Source organism: Sciurus carolinensis, chromosome 7 (genome assembly GCF_902686445.1).
Source record: "Sciurus carolinensis chromosome 7, mSciCar1.2, whole genome shotgun sequence".
NCBI classification, from domain to species: Eukaryota; Metazoa; Chordata; class Mammalia; order Rodentia; family Sciuridae; genus Sciurus; species Sciurus carolinensis.
The window spans coordinates 15,516,887-15,536,766 of NC_062219.1; the positions used below are offsets into that span (position 1 = coordinate 15,516,887).

The 19,880-nt window shown below is 42.5% G+C and overlaps 1 non-coding gene across 1 annotated transcript; it reads right to left on the reverse strand.

Annotated features, from left to right (window-relative positions):
• Positions 1-6,879: 6,879 nt before the first annotated feature.
• On the reverse strand, positions 6,880-6,989 carry LOC124989821 (U8 small nucleolar RNA). Its single transcript, XR_007109639.1, has one exon. It is a non-coding gene; the product is annotated as a U8 small nucleolar RNA (small nucleolar RNA).
• Positions 6,990-19,880: the final 12,891 nt, after the last annotated feature.

The window sequence follows — 19,880 nt, forward strand, 5'->3', positions numbered from 1 at the left end:
GCGAGGGGAACACCAGTGAGCGAGTAACAGAAAGGGAAGGAGGGGACATAAAAAGTTGTTAAAAATTTGTAATGGTGACTGAAGGAAATGGGAGAGTGTTCACAAACAAGTCAAAAATCAGTTAAACAGTGTGAGCATCCAGCTGAGGTTTGGGATAAAAGTAATAATAAAAATATCTAAAATTTATTGCACTGCTACTATTTACCAAACATGACGTGGCATTTTTTTTTTTTTTGGCATAATCTCATTTAATCATTACAATAATCTTAGAAGTACTATAGTTTTCCCTGTTTTAAAGGAGAATAACACGGAGTGATACCAGCATATGCAGGTGAGTAATTTTTCCACTCTGCTTATCAGCCTCCACATAGTAGCAAAGACAGGTAGATGGTAAGAAGGAGCCAGAGCTGCAGGTGTGACAGTTGAGATACTGAAAAGGGCATGAAAAAAAAGGGCTTAAAAGTTTATTCATTGGCTCAACAAGATGGGAGTCCACAAAGAATTAGGTATAATTTAGTGGTAGAGCACTTTCACAGCATGCATGAGGTCCTGGATTCAATCCCCAGCACTGGAAAAGAGAAAAGAAAAAGGAAAAAAAAAAAAAAAAAAAGTTCAGGGAACTACTCAGAAGATCCAAAGTGGTGCTGTCCATTGAACTCTTGCCATAATGGAAATATTCCACACTTTCTGCTGTTTAACACAGTAGCCACTAACTACATGTGGTTATTGTGAACTTGGGGACTGAAACATTTGTTTTCTTGGTACTAGGAATTGAACCCAGGGGTGCTAACCACTGACTCACATCCCCAGATCTTTTTATTTTGAGACAGGTCCCCAATAAGTTGTGTAGGGCCTTGCTAAGTTGCTGAGGCTGACTTTGATCTTGCAATCCTCCAGCCTCAGCCTCCTAAGCTGCTGGGATTACAGGTATGAACCACCACACCTGGTTTACTTGAGGACCGAAATCTAATTTTACTTAAATACCCACATGTTGCTTGTGCCTATTGTCCAGCATATCACAGATCTACATGATGCTGGAAAACCAATACTGGTTACCTGGTTGACTTTTAACCCTGGAAACCACTTGATAATCAGGACTGGATTAGGTAGGTGTCCTTCTCAGAAAGGAAGACAGAGACAGCAGAGGGCAAATGTGAGTGAAGACAGGTGGGAGTGCCTGGGTCTCAGGAGCTGGAAGAGCAAGGGCTCTCCCCTGGCAGGCTCAGAGGAGGCCAGGCCCTCATCTCCTTTATTTCTGACTCCGAGCCTTCAGAACCGTGAGAGAATATCCTTCTGTTGTCTGAAGGTGCCCAGGTTGTGGGGCTCTGCTCTAGCTGCCGTAGAAAACAACGCTTTCATTTGTGTGAAACTAAAAGTCTCTAGTTGTGTCTTCTCTCCACTTCCTGTGCTCCTCTCTCCACTTCCGGTGCTCCTCTCTCCACTTCCTGTGCTCCTCTTTCCACTTCCTGTGCTCCTCTCTCCACTTCCTGCGCTTCTCTCTCAACTTCCGGTGCTCCTCTCTGGACTTCCTGTGATCTTCTCCCGACCTCCCGCGCTCTTCTCTTGACCTCCTGCGTCCTCCTCTGACAACCCCACTCCGCACCCAATCTTGTCTGCTCCCAGGCCCTTCCTTGCATCCCCTCTCCCATCTCAGAGACTGGAGGAGGAGGAGGCCTTTTATTTGTTGTTGTTAACCTTCCACTACATCTCAAGAGGCCCTTCCCTCTCTGTCTCTCTCCCTTGCAGCTTGTTCCTGGGATCACGAGCGCTCCCTTCTCCTGGCCCCTTATCTATTCACCAGCATTCCAGTGAGACCTCTGACTCCACCAACCAGCTCCCCCTGCGGTCTCCTTGAGCTCCTCGTGGTTCTCACCTGTGTGAACCGGTTCCTCCTGCTTGAACCTACCCTTTCCTGTCCTCTGGAGACACTTCTGGTTTTACTTGGCTTCCTTTGCTCATTTGTCTTACCTCTATCCATACTTCTGTGCTGCTGTTTCCCACGAGTTCACCCTTGCTCTTTCTAGTCTACAATCTCATGGGTCATCTTCACACCCATAGATTGGGACACTTTACCATGGAGCCACATCCCCAGCCCTTTCTAGTTTTTACTTTGAGCCAGGGTCTCACTAAGTTGCTTAGGGCCTCACTAAGATGCTGAGGCTGGCCTCAAATTTCTGATCCTCCTGCCTCAACCTCCCTAGTCACTGGGGTTACAGGTGTGCACCACTATGCATAGTTTTAAAGCTTCCCACAGGGAGCAAATACTGGTGGAGATGTGGAGGCTGGATCAAGCAACCCTTCCTTTGAACTTCCCAAACGTTTGCCAGTAACTTCCCAATGTCGTTTAAGTTTCTTTAAATAGAGCTTTTTTCTTTCTGTAACCAAGAGTCTCATTTGCTGCAGTAACCTCATCTCATTAATGCTGTGTTCTAGTCGTACCTCAGAACCTTTTCTCTACCTGTCCCAATCACTGCGTTTTCACTTTTCTGGGAGGAAGCTTTTTTCTTTCTTTTGCTTTTTTTCTTCCGGGTGCTGGGAGTTGAACCCAGGGTCCCAAGCACGCAGTGCACATGCTCTACCCTGAGTAACACCCCAGCAGTGGAGGAGGGTTTATTAAGCTGCTCTTCTCCCACCTCCCAAACAAGTTGTATCACCTCTTCCCCTAGGTGAGTAGAAGGAGCTTATCTTGGAAGTCAGTGATTCTCTGTAGAGTAAGGCAGATCTGCTTTAAGGGAGTGATTTTTAGTCCCCCAAACAGGTGGTAAGATGAGAAAACCCAAATGTAAATTCTGGGAGTGCTCCTGGGGAGGGTGCTGTCTTAGTTTCCTGTGTCCGCTGCAATGAATTATCAAGTTAGTAGCTTAACATGACAGAGATGTATTCTCTCAGGGTTCTGGAGGCCAGAGGCTGAAGTCGAGGGGGCAGCAGGGCCCCAATCCCCTGAAGATTCTAGGGGAGAATCCATTCAGACAATTCCTCTTCCTCCTGGGGCTTGTGACAGCCTCATTCCAGTCTCTGCCTCTGTCCCTTTGTTGCTTTGCCTCTGCACCATCTCCCTGAGTCTTTTAGACCCTCTCTCTCTTGAAAGGATTCCTGGAGCTGGATTTAGGTCCGACCTCATTAATTCAGGATGATTTCAGGTTGAGAGCCTTAATTACACCAGGAAAGATCTTTTTCCTTTCATTCTTTTTTTTTTTTTGGCAGGGGTCAGGGTGGGTATTAGGGATTTAACCCAGGGCCATTTACCACTGAGCCACCTCCCAACCCTTTTTATTTTTTGTTTTGAGAAAGGATCTCACTAAGTTGCTTAGGGCCTTGCCAAGTTGCTGAGGCTGGCTTTGATCTTGCAATCCTCCTGCCTCAGACTCCCAGCCCCTAGGATTGCAGGCATGTGCCACCAAATCTGGCCAAGATCTTTTCCCCCAAACGGTCACATTCACAGGTTCTGGGTGGACATATCTTTGGGAGGGCACCCTTCAGCCCACTATAGGCACTCTACTACACAAATGTCCCCCAGGGACCTTCTGCCCCAGTCCCAGATTGCCCCATTGTCATTTCTTAACTGACTTATCCTAAATAGTACCTTTTTGCCCCATCTGCTCTTCTCTAGTCTGTCCCTTGGGCAGCACTGGGATGCTCTTTCTGCAATGTGAGATGGATCACCTCACAGCCCTGCTTAAAAAGCATGCTCCTGAGAAGTGAGACTGCAATTCTGAGTATTTCAGAAAATATGTTGTAATGGAAACATTTCCCAGCTTTCATACGATAGAGAATCTGCTCCAATTTGTAGATTAGAGCAATTTAAATGCATTCATCTGGGCCATGTCTGTGCATAACTCCCACTCTGACGCCTGAATTAATGAATTAATATCAGGGCTCCAGGTTCTATCCAGCTGCTTTATCTAATTGGATGCAAATTAAGCATGCATACTTAGGAAAGTGAATCTGGAAGCTCCACAATTCCTCAGAGGAAACAAACTTCCAAATGGCCAACCTGTTTCCTTAGACCCTAGTATGAGATGATTTTCTTAAATTGCCCACACTTCATCACAGATTGAGAACCAGAACTCCCACCATACATGAACTAGCACTTGGCGGGGGGATGGTTAGCCCAGGCCCAAGCCCAATTCACTGGAGACTGTGCAAACCTGCTTTACTTCTGCAAATGCACAAAATGAAATTAAAATGAATAATACCCTGTAAAGCTATCTCAGTGGTCCTTATAAAATACTAATCCTCAAGGATGCACTAGAAGTCACCTGTTGGACTACTTAGATTTCCAAAATCACTAAACAGATGACCAAATTCCCAGTGATTCATAAGCCATCACCATTGGAAAGCAAATTGTATTTTTAAGAATCTGATTGTATCCCTAGAGCTTAGACAATAAAGGATTCAGACATGAACCAGAGAGTCTCAAAGTTATCACCAAGTTGAGTCTTTCTTTTTGGGTCTGTCCAAGGCAGCCTGACCCCTGGCCAGTCCTGGGCATGTTCTGGGCTCTTTATCATGTACCACTGCAGTTAAGCATTTCACATTGAAGTCTCCTGAGATAGCAAATGACAGAAATTTACTCAATCTGGAATAATGTAAAGGAGTGTTTCTCTTGGCTCAGTAATTGAGAAGTTTAGGGAATGGTTTGGCTTTAGTCCTGATTGAATCCAGGGGCTTAAACAAATATTGTCAGGGCATGGCTGCTTCTCCACCTCCTCCTTTCCTTCTTTTCTCATTTTGCCTCTTGCCAAGTAATACCTGGCAGGTTCCAGGCTTACTTCCTACCAACTCAGCAACCTCAGTGGAAAAACTAGTCCAAGCATCCCTTGGCATTCATAGGGATTGTTTCCAAGAGGCCCCCACCAGGACACCAAAATCTGCAGAAACCCAAATTCCTTACATAAAAAGTATAGCCTTAGCCTATAACCCCTGCACATCCTTCTGGGTAGTTTTGCTGTTTGTTTTTGCACTATTGGGGATTGAACTTAGGGGTGCTCGCCCACGGAGCCACATTACTAACCCTTTTTAGTTTTTTATTTATTTTGAGACAGGATCTCACTAAGTTGCTGAGTCTGACCTCAATCTTGCCATCCTCATGCCTCAGCCTCCTGAGTCAGTGGGATTTCAGGTGTGCACCACCCTGCCTGGCTAGTTTGGATCTTGAATATCCCCCAAAGGCCCATGTGTTGAAGACTTGGTCCTTATCCGTGGTGCTACTGGGAGGAAGTGGAACCTTCAGGAGGTGAGGCCTAGAGAGGATGGGTTAGGCCATTGGACTGCACCCTTGAAGGGCATATTGAGAACTTGGCCCTTTCTCTTCCTTTCTTTTTGCATGCTGGCTGCCAAGAGGTGAGTTGTTTGTCTACTACATGCTTCCTGCCTTGGGATGCTTTCTTGCCACATGTTGAAAAGCAATGAATTTGCCCAACCATGGACTGAAACCTCCAAAATGGGAGCCACAGTAAACCTTTCTTACTTATAAATTGATTATCTCAAGTATCTTATTACAGTAATGGAAAGTTGTCATACACTTCATATCAGCATCTCCATGATATACATTCCTAATCTCTTGTTAAAAAAATAACCTTTTTTCCAAAGAATAATTACATTTTTCTGTCATTAATAAAAATAATTTTAATGCACTTTATAATTTTAATATAAATTTCATATATTTATAACTTTATATATTAAATATAACTACATACATTTTTGTACCAGGGATTGAACCCAGTGGTGCTTCACAACTGAACTACATCCCCAGCCATTTTTATATTTTATTTTGAGAGTGGGTCTCACTAAGTTGCTTAGGGCCCCATGAAGTTGCCGAGGCTGGCATTGAACTTGCAGTCTCCTGCTCAGCCTCCTGAGTTGCTGGGATCACAGGTGTGCACCACCATGCTACTATGCACATTTTTATACCACTATTTTTTTTAATTTAGTACTTTTTCTAATCACAAAAAAGTGGTGATAATTTCTTTCCTTAGAAAGATTTCATTGTTTTTCTTTTGTTCCTTTTCCTTTTTTTGCCATGCCAGAATCAAACCCAGGGCCTCTTACATGCTAGGAAAGTGTTCTACCTCTGAGCTATGACCTTAAACCTTTTTAAATTTTATTTTGAGACAGGGTTTTACAAAGTTGCTGAGGCTGGCCTTGAACTTGCAGTCCTCCTGCCTCAGCCTCCCGAGTAGCTAGGATTATAGGCGTGCACCACTGAGCCTGGCTTCTCCTGTATAATTTAAATCATTTCTAGATTATTTATAGTACTTAATACAATGCAAACGCTATGTAAGTAATCATATTCTTGTACTGATAAGGGAATACAAGAAGGAACGTCTGTACATGTTCAATACAAATTTTTCTGAATATTTCAAATACTTTTGGTTGAATCTCCAGATGAGGAACCCACAGGTACAAAGGCCTGAGGTACTTTGTTCTTCCCACACCTCTCCTGCTGCCACCACAGCCTAGGATTGGCTTATCCTCACTCAGTTTGGGTCACATTTGCATCTTTACACCAGTGCTAGTGACTGGCAGACCTGGGCCCTGGCTCATGCCTGGAGCCAGCAATGGGGTTCACCCCACCAGAAGCGCTCAAGAATGGACAGATGTGAGTTCCTAAAGGAAAATGATGGTGTGGTTTCTAGAAAAAGAAAAGGATTGGATCCTGGATAGGCAAAGACCATACATCTACCCCATGCCAGTGAGTTGGCAGAATGCAGAAAAAGGTAAGGAGAGCTCCTTCTACATTTTCATCGTTTAATAGCTCACAGGGAGGGAATTCCTTGGTGTAAGTTCATGTATGTATATATATATTTGTGTGTGTGTGTGTGTGTGTGTGTGTGTGTGTGTGTGTGTTGTTTATGTTATGTTTTTCCTCCCAGAAGAATCGGGAGCAATCAGGTGTTGCAAGTCCTGATTCCACAGAGACATTAGTCACAATCACATGCACTCCAATCATCATGCTCTGATCTACCCTGAAGTTCAGAGCCTGACGATCTGCATTTTGCTTTGTACCGAAAACCACAGCCCCGAGCTTCATCAGATGCTGGCCACTATGAGGTTCTGAAGGCCAGGGGTGGGTTTCAGGCCTATTTGATGAACATGCACGGCTGGTTGGTGTCTCCTGCACATTAGCTCTAGCGTGACTGTCATCAGACTGTGATGGTCAGTCTGTTCTGAAGGACCCACAACTCCCCTCCCACCTCCCTGCTTAGGCCTGACCTCTATGCAGCCCCCGGCGTCCCCAGTCTGCAGTCTGTGACAGGTTGGCAAGGTCAGCGCTTGCCACGCCTAGATTTGCCTTTTCTGCACTAGAAAGAAGCAGCCACTGACCACTGGTTTATTGAGTACAATTGTCTCTCTTGAAAGCTTAGCAATGTTCTCGGGACTACATACTTGAGCTAAAACACCCAGCCCTCCTACAGTCCCACAGTAGAAAGGCCACCTTCACCAAGATCTGTTCTTTAGGACTTGTCCTTAACACATTCCTCTCTTCATAGGTTTCCTGGACAAATCTAAGACAGGATACTTGGTGCTTCTCCCCGACACCCAAGTGCTGGAGATGAAACCAGGGCTTCACTTATGCTAAGTAAGTGCTCTACTGCTGAGCTGCATCCCCCAGCCCTCAAGACATGACATTTGAATGAAAACTACCCACATATCCATCTGACTTTTCATTGACTGATTGAATCCCTTTCAGACCTTTGCTTGAAGATGCTCAGTCAGCCCTGCTTAAACCCATCCCTGGAGAGGAGAGTTGCCTTCCAGACTCCCTAGCCCCTTTCCCTCTCAATAGCTTCAACGATGAGAAAGCTCTCTCTCGCACACACAGCTACGCTTGCTCTCTCGCCAACACCCGTCTCTTCCTAAAGTGGCCATGCAAGTTCCGTGGAATCTTCCTACCTCTTGTAAGTGGCGATTCAGGGTTTGCACTTCCAAAGATTTCTTGGGTGTCCCTTTATGAGTCCAGGTTCATCAACTTGTTTCAGATCGGTAATGAGGCAGGTTCCCAGAAAGTGTCTATGACTTTGGTATAAACTGTCCCCAAACTCATGTATCCATCTGACAAAGTCTAGACGCCAGAGTTTGGAGAACGAGAAGGAGGAGGAAGAGGAGGAGGAGAAGGAGGAGGAGAAGGAGGAGGAGAAGGAGGAGGAGGAGGAGGAGGAGGAGGAGGAGGAGGAGGAGGATAGAAAGAATTGCAGGCCTATAAAATGTGCCCAGGTGTGTTTATACAACTAGCTTAAAGTTTAAATAAAGAAATCCAAAAGCAAACTAAACTACAAGTCACAGTTGTAAGTGCAGGCTCAGATAGGGCGGGTGAAAAACAGGTTCCACTTGGCTTGACAGTGCACACAGCTACTACAGGTTCCCAAGCAGATGGCCATCCCCACAGGACATGGCTTTCAGGGACAAGTCTCAGTACCATGCTCATCCTGAGAATCCAAAGTTCAAAGGCAAGACTGCCCCAGCTCAGACACGGCCCTCATTTCAGAGGCCAGAAGTACCTGCCACTACTCTGATCTCATTCAGGTGACAACTCACAGCTCTTCATGCGACCCTCTTGGCTCAGGTCACCACCCCAAGGCTATTTCTCATTTCACAAGACAGCAAGGTCACCTGTGAATTTTTACCACGTTCTTAGAGACATCTGTGATACGCCCTACTTTCTCCCAGGAATAGCTCAAACTCCTGAAGCAAAGTGTGAGCATCAGTCAAGTTTTCCAGAGAACCAGGGACGTAATTTGCTCAGCGACTTTGGTTTATAGTGAGGGTTAAGTAAGGAAGACAGAGGGCCATGGTAATATATTCGAGTGATTCATTAAAAACAAATATAAAAAGAAGCCTATGTAGGAAGAAATTTATGTGGTTTATAAGCAAAATCAATGCTTTATAAAATGTCACAGCCCTGTGTTTAGTAAACGTAATTTTAAGGCAAATTGCTTTATATGGTATGTTTACGATTACAAAAACAAAGCTAGGTATCAAATGGGTATTATTAAAATCTATAATCTAATATTAGGTGCTACAACTCTTTGGGTCCTCGCTGTCTTTATAATTAGCCAGGAACAGATGGTATAGGCTGGCAGCTCAGAGATGCAGACACACACCGTTGTCCAGACTCCAGACATTTCTCACCTGGACCAGTTTAATTGGCTCCCAGTTGGTCCCCCTGCCTGGTGGCTTTCTCTAATCCGTCCTCTTCAGGGCCATGAGGGCAGTCTTTGTTGAAAATATTTCTATGACTCCCTAGTGCCTTGGGAATAACGTCCACAATTTTAAAGTCATTCCAGGCTCCCTGAAACCTCGCCCTAACATACCTTTCTAATCCCATGTCCCCTCATGTCACCAGACACTGAATATTCCCCTCTTTTATGATCCAGCTAAGACTCTTTTGTTTGTGAAGTCATTGTACCATGGAGCACACCCCAGTAGAAACCCGCTTTACAGCAGAATTCTGTGAGGGAAGGTTCTTTTCCAAAGGAATCCGTGCCTGTAGGAATATCCTTCTCCATGCCTCTCCTTACAGCATCGATGTTCATCCCATGGAGCTGTGGGCTGTGTCCCTTCCCTTTGAAGCTGCTAGAGGCTTGGGATCAGCCTGATGAGCTAGTTCGATGTAAACAAGCTGTGCGACTGCCAGGCAAGGTCAGAACAAGGACAGAGCTTCTCTCTGGGTCTGTGTCTTGGGATGCTTGCCCTGGATCCCAGCCACCATCTTCAAGGAAACCCAGGCACATGGAGAAGCTGTATGTGGGCATTCCAGTGAACAGCCCGCCGGGCCCGCAGCGAAGCCGGGGTCCATCATCATGCCTTCTGGGGAGTCCGCCTCCCACTCTTCCAGCTTTCCACTGAAGCCCTGGTCACTGTACAGCAGAGATAGAGCTGCTTCCTCTGGGTGTTTCCAAATTTCTGACCCAGAGGAACCATGGGCAATAATTAATGGCTGCGATTGCTTTTAATCACTAAGATATGGAATCATTTATGTGCTAGAATAACTGATACAGTGCTACTCACCTTGCTTCAGCTCCCTGAGGTGACTGCTCTTGGTTGTCAGTTGACAGCATCCAATGATATGGTATCTATATACAGGTCTTTTAAATTCAGGACTTCCATGGGGGAAAAAGAGAGAACGTTTGAATCTGATGAAGAATTGAGGGGTACACATGTGCATGCATGTGGCTTAGTACCTTACGCATAAACATATAATGCATATTTGTAATGGATTTCACAGCTGCTGGGTGGAGCTCTGATCACACCTCGGGGTCCGGCTGGGTTCACCCTGGCGAGTGGCGTAGCCAATCTGTTGTTGAGGAGAAAGGTGCACGTGCGCACACTCGGAGTCCTGGCATCTACATGTGAGCTGCTTCTCTTCTGTGTCCTAAGCTCTTCTTTCTTCTGGAATGTTCGTTGTAATACTTGGTACTTTTCTTGTTGAAGATTCTTTTTTTTTTTTTTTTAAATTGAAGATTCTTCATACCATTTCACATCTGTCTCCATTTCTGCAAGATGATTACTTAACTTGGCCTCAAGTTCCAAAGTTTTGTTCATTGGTTTGGACAATGATTTGCTCCATTAAAGATCTGATTCATTCCTAAGAGTTATGTAATATCTTCATATGGATGTTCCAGTATTTTAAAAAATACAATTCCTAGGTCAATTTTCTTCTCTTTTCTTATACTGGGAATTGAACCCAGGGACACTTACCCACTGAGCCACATCCTCAACAACCCTCTCCCTTTTTTTTCATTTTGAGTTAGGGCCTTGCTGAGGCTGGCCTTGAACTTGTGATCCTCCTGCCTCAGCCTCCCAAGTCACTGGGATTGCAGGCGTGTGCCACCAGCCCATCTTCTAGGTTGGTTTTTCAATTATCTTTTTTCAAGGTAAACATCCTTTGCTTTGCTCTATCCCCTGGGCAGCTAGTTACTCTTGCTGTCTCTTCTTGTTTTCCTCCTCCTCTGGCTGAGGGTCACTGGGCAGCATGTGGATATGCCCACTCTGATGCTTGCTCAGAGCCTGGATTATTGCTGAGGATTAGGGAGACAGGAAAAGGAATATTTGAAGGTCCATGAACCTTCACCGTGGTCCTGAGAGCGAATGTCTCTTCAGAGTCTGGATGCTCAGCAGAGTGGAGTCTTGAATGTGTTGGGGGCAGGGACCAGGAGTAAGCATAATCTAAGTGTTATGCCTGTTTTCTCCAACATACTTTAATTATATGGAAATAAGGCTGTGTCTAACCTTGGGGAGTTTTTACTTTGTTTAGAGGGAAATAATGAATCCGACTCTGAAGATCCAACTCGGGAAGAGCCAGCAGGCCCACCTGCTTGCCTATCCTTCTTCCTGCCCATGTCCCTCAAACTCCGTCCCCAGGAGACAGCATCATCTGTCACCCAGTAGGAAACGGCTGCTCTTTCTTTCAGGCTAATTGCTTTTCCAGATTGAAAACTCCTTGGAGGTTTGGTTTTGAGGTTCTCCACACTGCAGAAAGTAGCAGCAGCAGAGCGCATAGGGTTAGGGGTCCCGCAGTCCGAAGCCCGAAGCCCACTTTACTCACCTGCTGCACATGGGCAAGGCACTGAACCTCTCCGGGCCTCATTCCTGTCTCTTCGATGAGGATGATCATCTCGCCCTCCCAAGGGCCTTGTGACTCCAGGTATCGACTATGAAATGCTCTCTGTAAACAGCAGTTGTTAGTGGCTCTAGGGTGTCAGAGCTGCCAGGACCACCACGGGCAGTTCTTGTTAAGCTTCTCATTTTATAAGCGAGGCAGCTGAGACCTAGGAAGGGATGACTTGCTCAAGGTGGTCTAACTAGTTGGAGTAGAATCTGGCCTTCAAAACCAAGCTAACTTAAACCCTGGAAATAAAGTGGATGAGATTGCGGAGATGAATTTATATTACGTGAGTCCAAAATGTGTAGGTCTCTCTTTTAAATTTTTAAAATTTTCATTTTTGTTACTGAGGATTGAACCCGGGGTGCTTACCACTGAGCTACATACATCCCCAGCGCCCACCCCTTTTTTTTACATTTACTTTTTGATTTGAGAAAGACTGACCTTGAAGTCCCAATCTTGCCTCAGCCTCCTGAGTTGCTGGGGTTACAGGGGTGCACCACGGGGCCCTGCTCTAGGTGTCTGATAATGCATGTACTTAACTTTTATTTTTAATGTGGCAAGATATACACAAAATAAAATTGCCCACTTTAATTCCTCATAAGTACACAGTTCTGTGGCGTTAAGTACGTTCTACATTGTTGTGTAGTGGTCACAGCCATCCACCTCTGGAACTGTTTTCGTCCTCCCAAACTGAAACTCTGCCTCCAATAAACAATGGTTAATGGGTTTTTATTTTTTGTTTTTTTAATTTTTAAAAATTTTTTATTTTTTCATACATGTATATAGGGTAATAATGTCTGTCTCATTCTACCGTAATTCCCATCCCCGTTGCTCCACCTCTCTCCTCACTCCCCTCTGCACAATTCAAAGTTCCTTCATTCTTTCCTGCCCACCCCCACTGTGGATTGGCATCCACTTATCAGAGAAAACATTTGGTCTTTGGTTTTTTGGTATTGACTTATTTCACTTAGCATGGTATTTTCTAGTTCCATCCATTTACCTGCAAATGCCATAATTTTATTCTTCATTAAGGCTGAGTAATATTCCATTGTGTATATATACCATATTTTCTTTATCCATTCATCTATTGAAGGGCATCTAGGCTGGTTCCATAGTTTAGCTATTGTGAATTGAGCTGCTATAAACATTGATGTGGCTGCATCACTGTAGTATGCTGATTTTAAGTCCTTTGGGTATAAACCAAGGAGTGGGATAGCTGGGTCAAATGGTGGTTCCATTGCAAGTTTTTTTTAGGAATCTCCATGCTGCTTTCCAGAGTGGTTGCATCAATCTGCAGTTCCACCAGCAATGTATGTGGGTACTTTTTGTCCCATATCCTTGCCAACACTTATTACTGGTTGTATTCTTTTTTTTTATTATAAACAAATGGGGTACATCTTGTTGGTTGTTTTCTTGATAATTGCCATTCTGACTAGAGTGAGATGAAATCTTAGAGTAGTTTTGATTTGTATTTCTCTAATTGCAAGAGATGATGAACATTTTTCAGATGTTTGTCGATCGACTGTATTTCTTCTTCTATGAAGGGTCTGTTCAGTCCCTTAGCCCACTTATTGATTGGGTTATTTATTTTTTTGGTGTTATTTGAGTTCGTTATATATCTTGGAGATTAATGCTCTATCTGAAGTGTGTGTGGTAAAGATTTTTTTCCCATTCTGTAAACTCACGTTGTTTGCTTTGCTGAGAAGCTTTTTAGTTTGAATCCATCCCATTTATTGATTTTTAATTTTACTTCTTACACTTTAGGAGTCTTGTTAAGAAATCAGGTCCTAAGCCAATGTGATTAAGATTTGGGCCTACTTTTTCTTCTATTAGGGGCAGGGTCTCTGTTCTAATGTCTGTCTTTGATCCACTTTGAGTTGATTTTTATGCAGGGTGAGAGATAGTGGTTTAATTTCATTTTGTTACATATGAATTTCCTGTTTTCCCAGCACCATTTATTGAATAGGCTATCTTTTCTCCAATGTATGTATTTGGTGCCTTTGTCTAATATGAGATAACTGTATTTATGTGGGTTTGTCTCTGTGTGTTCTATTTTCTACCATTTGTCTACTTGTCTATTTTGGTGCCAATACCATGCCATTTTTGTTACTGTTGCTCTGTAGTATAGTTTAAGGTCTGGTAGTGTGATGCCTCCTGCTTCACTCTTCTTGCTAAGGATTGCCTTGGCTGTTCTGGGTCTCTTATTTTTCCAAATGAATTTCATGATTGCTTTTTCTAGTTCTATGAAGAATGTCATTGGGATTTTAATAGGAATTGCATTGAATCTGTAGAACACTTTGGGTAGTATGGACATTTTGGCAATATTAATTCTGCCTATCCAAGAACATGGGAGATCTTTCCATCTTCTAAGGTCTTCTTCAATTTCTTTCTTTAGTGTTCTGCAGTTTTCATTGTAGAGTTCTTTCACCTCATTTGTTAGATTGATTTCCAAGTATTTTATTTTATTTTTTGAGGTTATTGTGAATGGGGTAGTTTTGCAGTGTATTCATCACCTATGTATAGCAATGCATTTGATTTGTGGGTATTGATTTTATATCCTGCTACTTTGCTGAATTAATTTATAAGATCTAGAAGTTTTCTGGTGGAATTTTTTGGATCTTCTAAGTATAGAATCATGTTGTTGGCAAATAGTGATAGTTTGAGTTCTTTTCCTATTCGTATCCCTTTAATTTCTTGGTCGGTCTGATTGCTCTGGCTAGAGTTTCAAGGACAAAGTTGAATAGAAGTGGTGAAAGAGGGTAGCCCTGTCTTGTTCCAGTTTTTAGAGGGAATACTTCAGATTTTTCTCCATTTAGAATGATGTTGGCCTTGGGCTTAGCATAGCTAGCTTTTACAATGATGAGGTATGTTCTTACTATCCCTAGTTTTTCTAGTATTTTGAACATGAAGAGGTGCTTATTTTGTCAAATGCTCTTTCTGTGTCTATTGAGATAGTCATATGATTCTTGTCTTTAAGTCTGTTGGTGTTACGTTTATTGATTTCCGTATGTTGAACCAACCTTGCATCCCTGGGATAAACCCCACTTGATCATGGTGCACTATCTTTTCAATATGTGTTTGTATGCAATTTGTCAGAACTTTATTGAGAATTTTTGCATCTATGTTCATCAGGGATGTTGGTCTGAAATTTTCTTTCCTTGATGTGTCTTTGTCTGGTTTTGGTATCAGGGTAATACTAGCCTCATAGAATGAGTTTGGAAGGGTTCCCTCCTTTTCTATTTCATGGAATAATTTGAGGAATATTGGTGTTAATTCTTCTTTGATGGTCTTGTAGAACTCAGCTGAGATCTATCTAGTCCTGGGCTTTTCTTGGTTGGTAGGCTTTTGATGGTATCTTCTATTTCATTGCTTGAAATCGATCTATTTAAATTGTGTACATCCTCCTGCATCAGGGTAGATTGTATGTCTCTAGAAATTTGTCAATGTCTTTAAGTTTTTCTATTTTGAGTATAAATTTTCAAAATAGTTTCTAAATATGTTCTGTATTTTAGTAGTGTCTGTTGTGATATTTCCTTTTTCATCATGAATTTTAGTAATTTGAGTTTTCTTTTTCTTTGTTAGTGTAGCTAAGGGTTTATCAATTTTATTTATTTTTTCAAAGAACCAACTTTTTGTTTTGTTAATTTTTTAATTTTATTTTAATTTCATTGAATTCAGCTCTGATTTTAATTATTTTCTTTCTTCTGCTGTTTTTGATGTTCATTTGTTCTTTTTCTAGGGTTTTGACTTGTAATGTTAGGTCATTTATTTGTTGACTTTTTATTCTTTTAATGTATGAGCTCAATGCAATCAACTTTCCTCTTAGCCCTCCCTTCATAGTGTCCCAGAGATTTTGATATGTTGTATCACTATTCTCATTTACTTCTAAGTATTTTTTTAATTTCCTCCCTGATGTCTTCTTTTACCCATTCATCATTCAATAGCACGCTCTTTAGTTTCCATGTATTGGAGTAGCTTCTATTTTTTATTTTATAGTTGATTTCTAGTTTCATTCTGTTATGATCTGATAGAATGCAGGGTAGTATTTCTATTTTTTGTATTTGCTGAGAGTTGCTTTGTGGCATAACATGGTCTATTTTAGAGAAGGATCCATGTGCTACTGAGAAGAAAATGTATTTGCTTGATGATGGATAAAATACTCTATATATGTCTATTACATCTAAATCATTGATTGTATTATTTAATTCTATATTTTCTTTGTTTAGTTTTTGTTTCAAAGATCTATCCAGAGATGTGTTAAAGTCACCCAGTATCATTGTGTTGTAACTGTTTGGTTCTTGAAATTGAGAAGGGTTTGTTTGATGTATGTAGATGCTCCATTGTTTGGGGCATTTTTTTTTTATGATTGTTATATTTTGTTGGTGTATGATTCCCTTAATCATATGAAATATCCTTCTTTATCCCTTCTGAATTACTTTGGTTTGAAGTTCACTTTTTCTGATATGAGGATGGAAACCCCTGCTTGTTTATGTAGTCCATGTGAGTGATATGTTTTTTTCCCAATATTTCACCTTCAGTCTGTGGATGTCTTTTCCTAAGAGGTGAGTCTCTTGAAGACAGCATATTTATGGGTCTTTTTTTGTTTTTTAAATCTAGTCTGCCAGTCTATGTCTTTTGATTGATGAGTGTAGGCCTTTAACATTCAGGGTTATTATTGAGATATGATTTGTATTCCTGGTCATTTTGGTTTATTTTTCATTTAGTTTCTCCTTTGACCTTTCCTTTAGTGTAGTTCCTCCTTTTGCTGATTTTCATTTTTTTTTTTTTTTTTTTTTAATTTCCTCCACATGGAATATTTTACTGAGAATGTTCTATAATGCAGCCTTTCTTGTCGTGAATTCTTTTAACTTTTCTTTACCATGAAGGTTTTTATTTCATCTTGAAATCTGAAGCTTAATTTTGCTGGATGTAAAACTCTTGGTTGGCATCCATTTTCTTTCAGAGCTTGAAATATGTTATTCCAGGATCTCCTGGCTTTGAGGGTCTGGGTTGGGAAATCGACTGAGATCTGAATTGGTTTCCCCCATATATGATTTGATTTTTTTTCTCTTGCAGACTTTAAAATTCTATCTTTATTCTGTATGTTAGTCATTCTCATTATAATGTGCCTTGCTTGGTATAGGTCTGCTGTAATTTTGTACATTTGGGGTCCTGTAAGCCTCTTGTAGTTGATTTTCCATTTCATTCTTTAGATTTGGGAAGTTTTCTGATATTACATCATTGAAAAGATTGTACATTCCTCTGGTTTGTAGCTCCACACCTTTGTCTATTCCAAAAAAATCTTAAATTTGTTTTTTTCATGTTATCCCAGATTTCTTGGAAGTTATGTTCATGGTTTCTTACCATCTTCTCTGTGCAGTCAACTTTATTTTCTTAAGTATATATTTTGTCTTCATCGTCTGAAGTTCTGTCTTCCAAGTGGTCTGTTGGTGATACTTTCTATTAAATTTTTAATTTGATTTATTATTTCCTTCATCTGGAAAATTTCTGCTTGATTCCTTTTTATAATCTCTGCCTTTTTATTGAAGTGATCTTTAACTTCCTGTATTTTTTTCTCCAATAGCATCCTTTGTTTCAAAGATCAATCTAACTATGTATTTTCTGAACTCCTTCTCTGACATTTCTTCTACTGTGCTATGTATTCTATTGTTGGAACATCTTGGTTTGTTTGAGCTGCTTTGTTCCCTTGTTTCTTCATGTTGTTTGTGTGTCTTCTCATCTAATGGTATGGATTGAGGCAGTACAGATTCTACCCTGTAGTCTTATAGTGTCCCTGAAGGCTTCCAGTACCTCACCTTTAAGAGGGGGAACAATATTAACAGCACACAATGGAAACATTATGCCACCTTAAACCAAATGACTCCTATTAAGGTGTTTACAGTTTTATGAAAAATGGAAATGAAGTGTTCTATTATTGTCTACAATATAAGCAGTAAGTTTGCTAAGAGGGTTTATTATTTCAAATGATGGACAATAAGGGGATAGAAGTAGTGTAAGGTGTGATGTTTATGAGGGAGAAGGAGGGAAGATAGAGGTAAAGATTTATAGTAAGAGTGAGGGAGGAATTAATAGAGGTTGGCTATTAGTATGAGAGATGTGAGAAAGAGAATCAAGGGAGACAGGTAGGTGAGAGGAAAAAAAATATACAGTTTTAAAAAAATAAAGGTAGAGCTGGGGTTGTGACTCAGTGTTAAAGCACTTACCTGGCATGTGTGAGGCACTGGGTTCGATCTTCAATACCATACAAAAAAGAATAAATAAAATAAAGGTACTATGTCCATCCACAACTAAAAAAAATTTTTAAAGTAAAAATATAAGAATACACAACAAAACTGTAATACACTATTCAGATATCCCATTCCTCAATAAATCGATACCTGAAAAATATTTGGATCCAAAAGATGGTAGAGGTGTGAGAGAGAGGGCGAAAAAAAAAGAAAAAAAAAAAAAGAAAAGAAAAGAAAAGAAGGAACGTCTTAATGGAAAATTGAATGATTTCTCCTGTTGACTTTCAAAAAAAATTTCAGCTTCCCTTCTCTGCCAATAGGTGGGGTTGTCTGAGGTTTGATATTAACTTCAGTCCAGTGGGTGCTGGGCTGGTTGGGTGGGTGAGCCGATAGCAAGATGCCCTCACAGCCTCTTCCAGTCCTCCCACCTGTTGTAGCTGGTCCCTTCCATCCCTGCACACTTCAGGACTCACTGTGCTGGAGAGAGCCCGGTTTTCCCCAGTTTTTCCAACCTGTGCTCCCCCCAGGGAACTGCTCCTAGTCTCCGGCTTTCCACAGGCTTGCCAGACCCAGACTGGCCCACGCAAACCCAGCACAATCTGATGCACCTGGGCTTCAGCTTCCCTAGGTCCTGTCTTGCTGCAGTCCCAAGATCTCCATGCCCTTTCAACTTGCAGAGAGACCAGGAGGGATGCGCTCACACAAAGGAGTGACCCTGCAAAGAGGCAGCCAGATGGCAGCCACTAGCACACCAAGCAGAAAGACCTCAGGTGTAACCAGACTTGCAGGTACCTCACTATATCTCCAGGCCCTGGCCTGGGTCCCCAGATCGAGGTGACCATGCCCTGAGATGGTGGCAGCCGTGGCGGTAAACCTGTAGGCCCTGGCTGGGGTCCCAAGATGGCGGCAATCGCATGTAATCAAACCTGCAGGTACTATGACAATGGACTTCCAGGTAATAGCAGGCAGCAGGCAATCCGCTAGCAGTCTGTGGACTAAGGGCAGATGATCAGGGTGTGGATGCCAGGCAGTGGGAGATGGGTAGTTGAAGGGCAAGTGATGAGCAGGCAAGAGGTGGGCAAATGGGCAAATGGCAGATGATAGGAGGTGGTCAGTGAGCAATCTGCTCTCAAAAGGCAGGCGATATGCTAGCAGATGGCCCTCAATTGCTACAGATGAGTGGGGTAAACAGCAGGGGATCGGTGGGCAGCAATGACTTCCTCAAGAGAAACAGCCTTTCCTGTGCTTGATCCCGAGGCACAGAGCGACAAGGAATGCAGCCGCCCTCCATTCTGCCATCTTAGATCATTAATGGGCTTTTAAATCAGAATTAAAATATTTAAAATTAGGAAGTAGGTTTCTAGGGAATCCAGCATGGGGATATGACTTAAAAATCTCACAAGTTCTCCTCTCTCCTTCAACTATTAGTGGATCATTACCTCATCTTAAGTCAATTTTACTTAGAAACTGTTTATTCCTTCTTTGGACGACAGGTTGATTTCTGCTTTCCCCTCTCTACCCCTGGGTGTCCTCTTGCCCTGACGTAGGCCCAGCTGGAGAGGAGTCCCATGCTCTCTAGGATGCTTGACTTTTCAGCCCATCTTGTCACCCACCCCATCTCTCCAAGACTCTCTGGCTGCCAGGATCCCCCTTACAGTTTGCACTGACACTGATGTAGTGATCAAAGGAAGCGAGACCAGGGCTCTCTCCTCCCAGGAATGACTGAATTTGACCTGCTATGTCAACAAAAGTAGCCTCAAACCAGTAGCCTCAGCTCATACATGGGAAGCTGTCAGATGGCAGTGTCAGCCCAAGTGGAAGGCCAAAGCTTCTCACCTCGAAAACTCCCACCACTGCCTGGGCTTCCAGGAACAAAAGCTGCACTGGCTTCTGCAAGAAAGACAAGGAAGGGGGTTTTCAAGATGGCGAACTAGAGGGCGGCTGCATTTCACGTTGCTCCAGGACGCACGATTCAAAAGAGGAGATAGTGAGAGACTTGGGACCAACTCAAAGCTGCCGGGTGA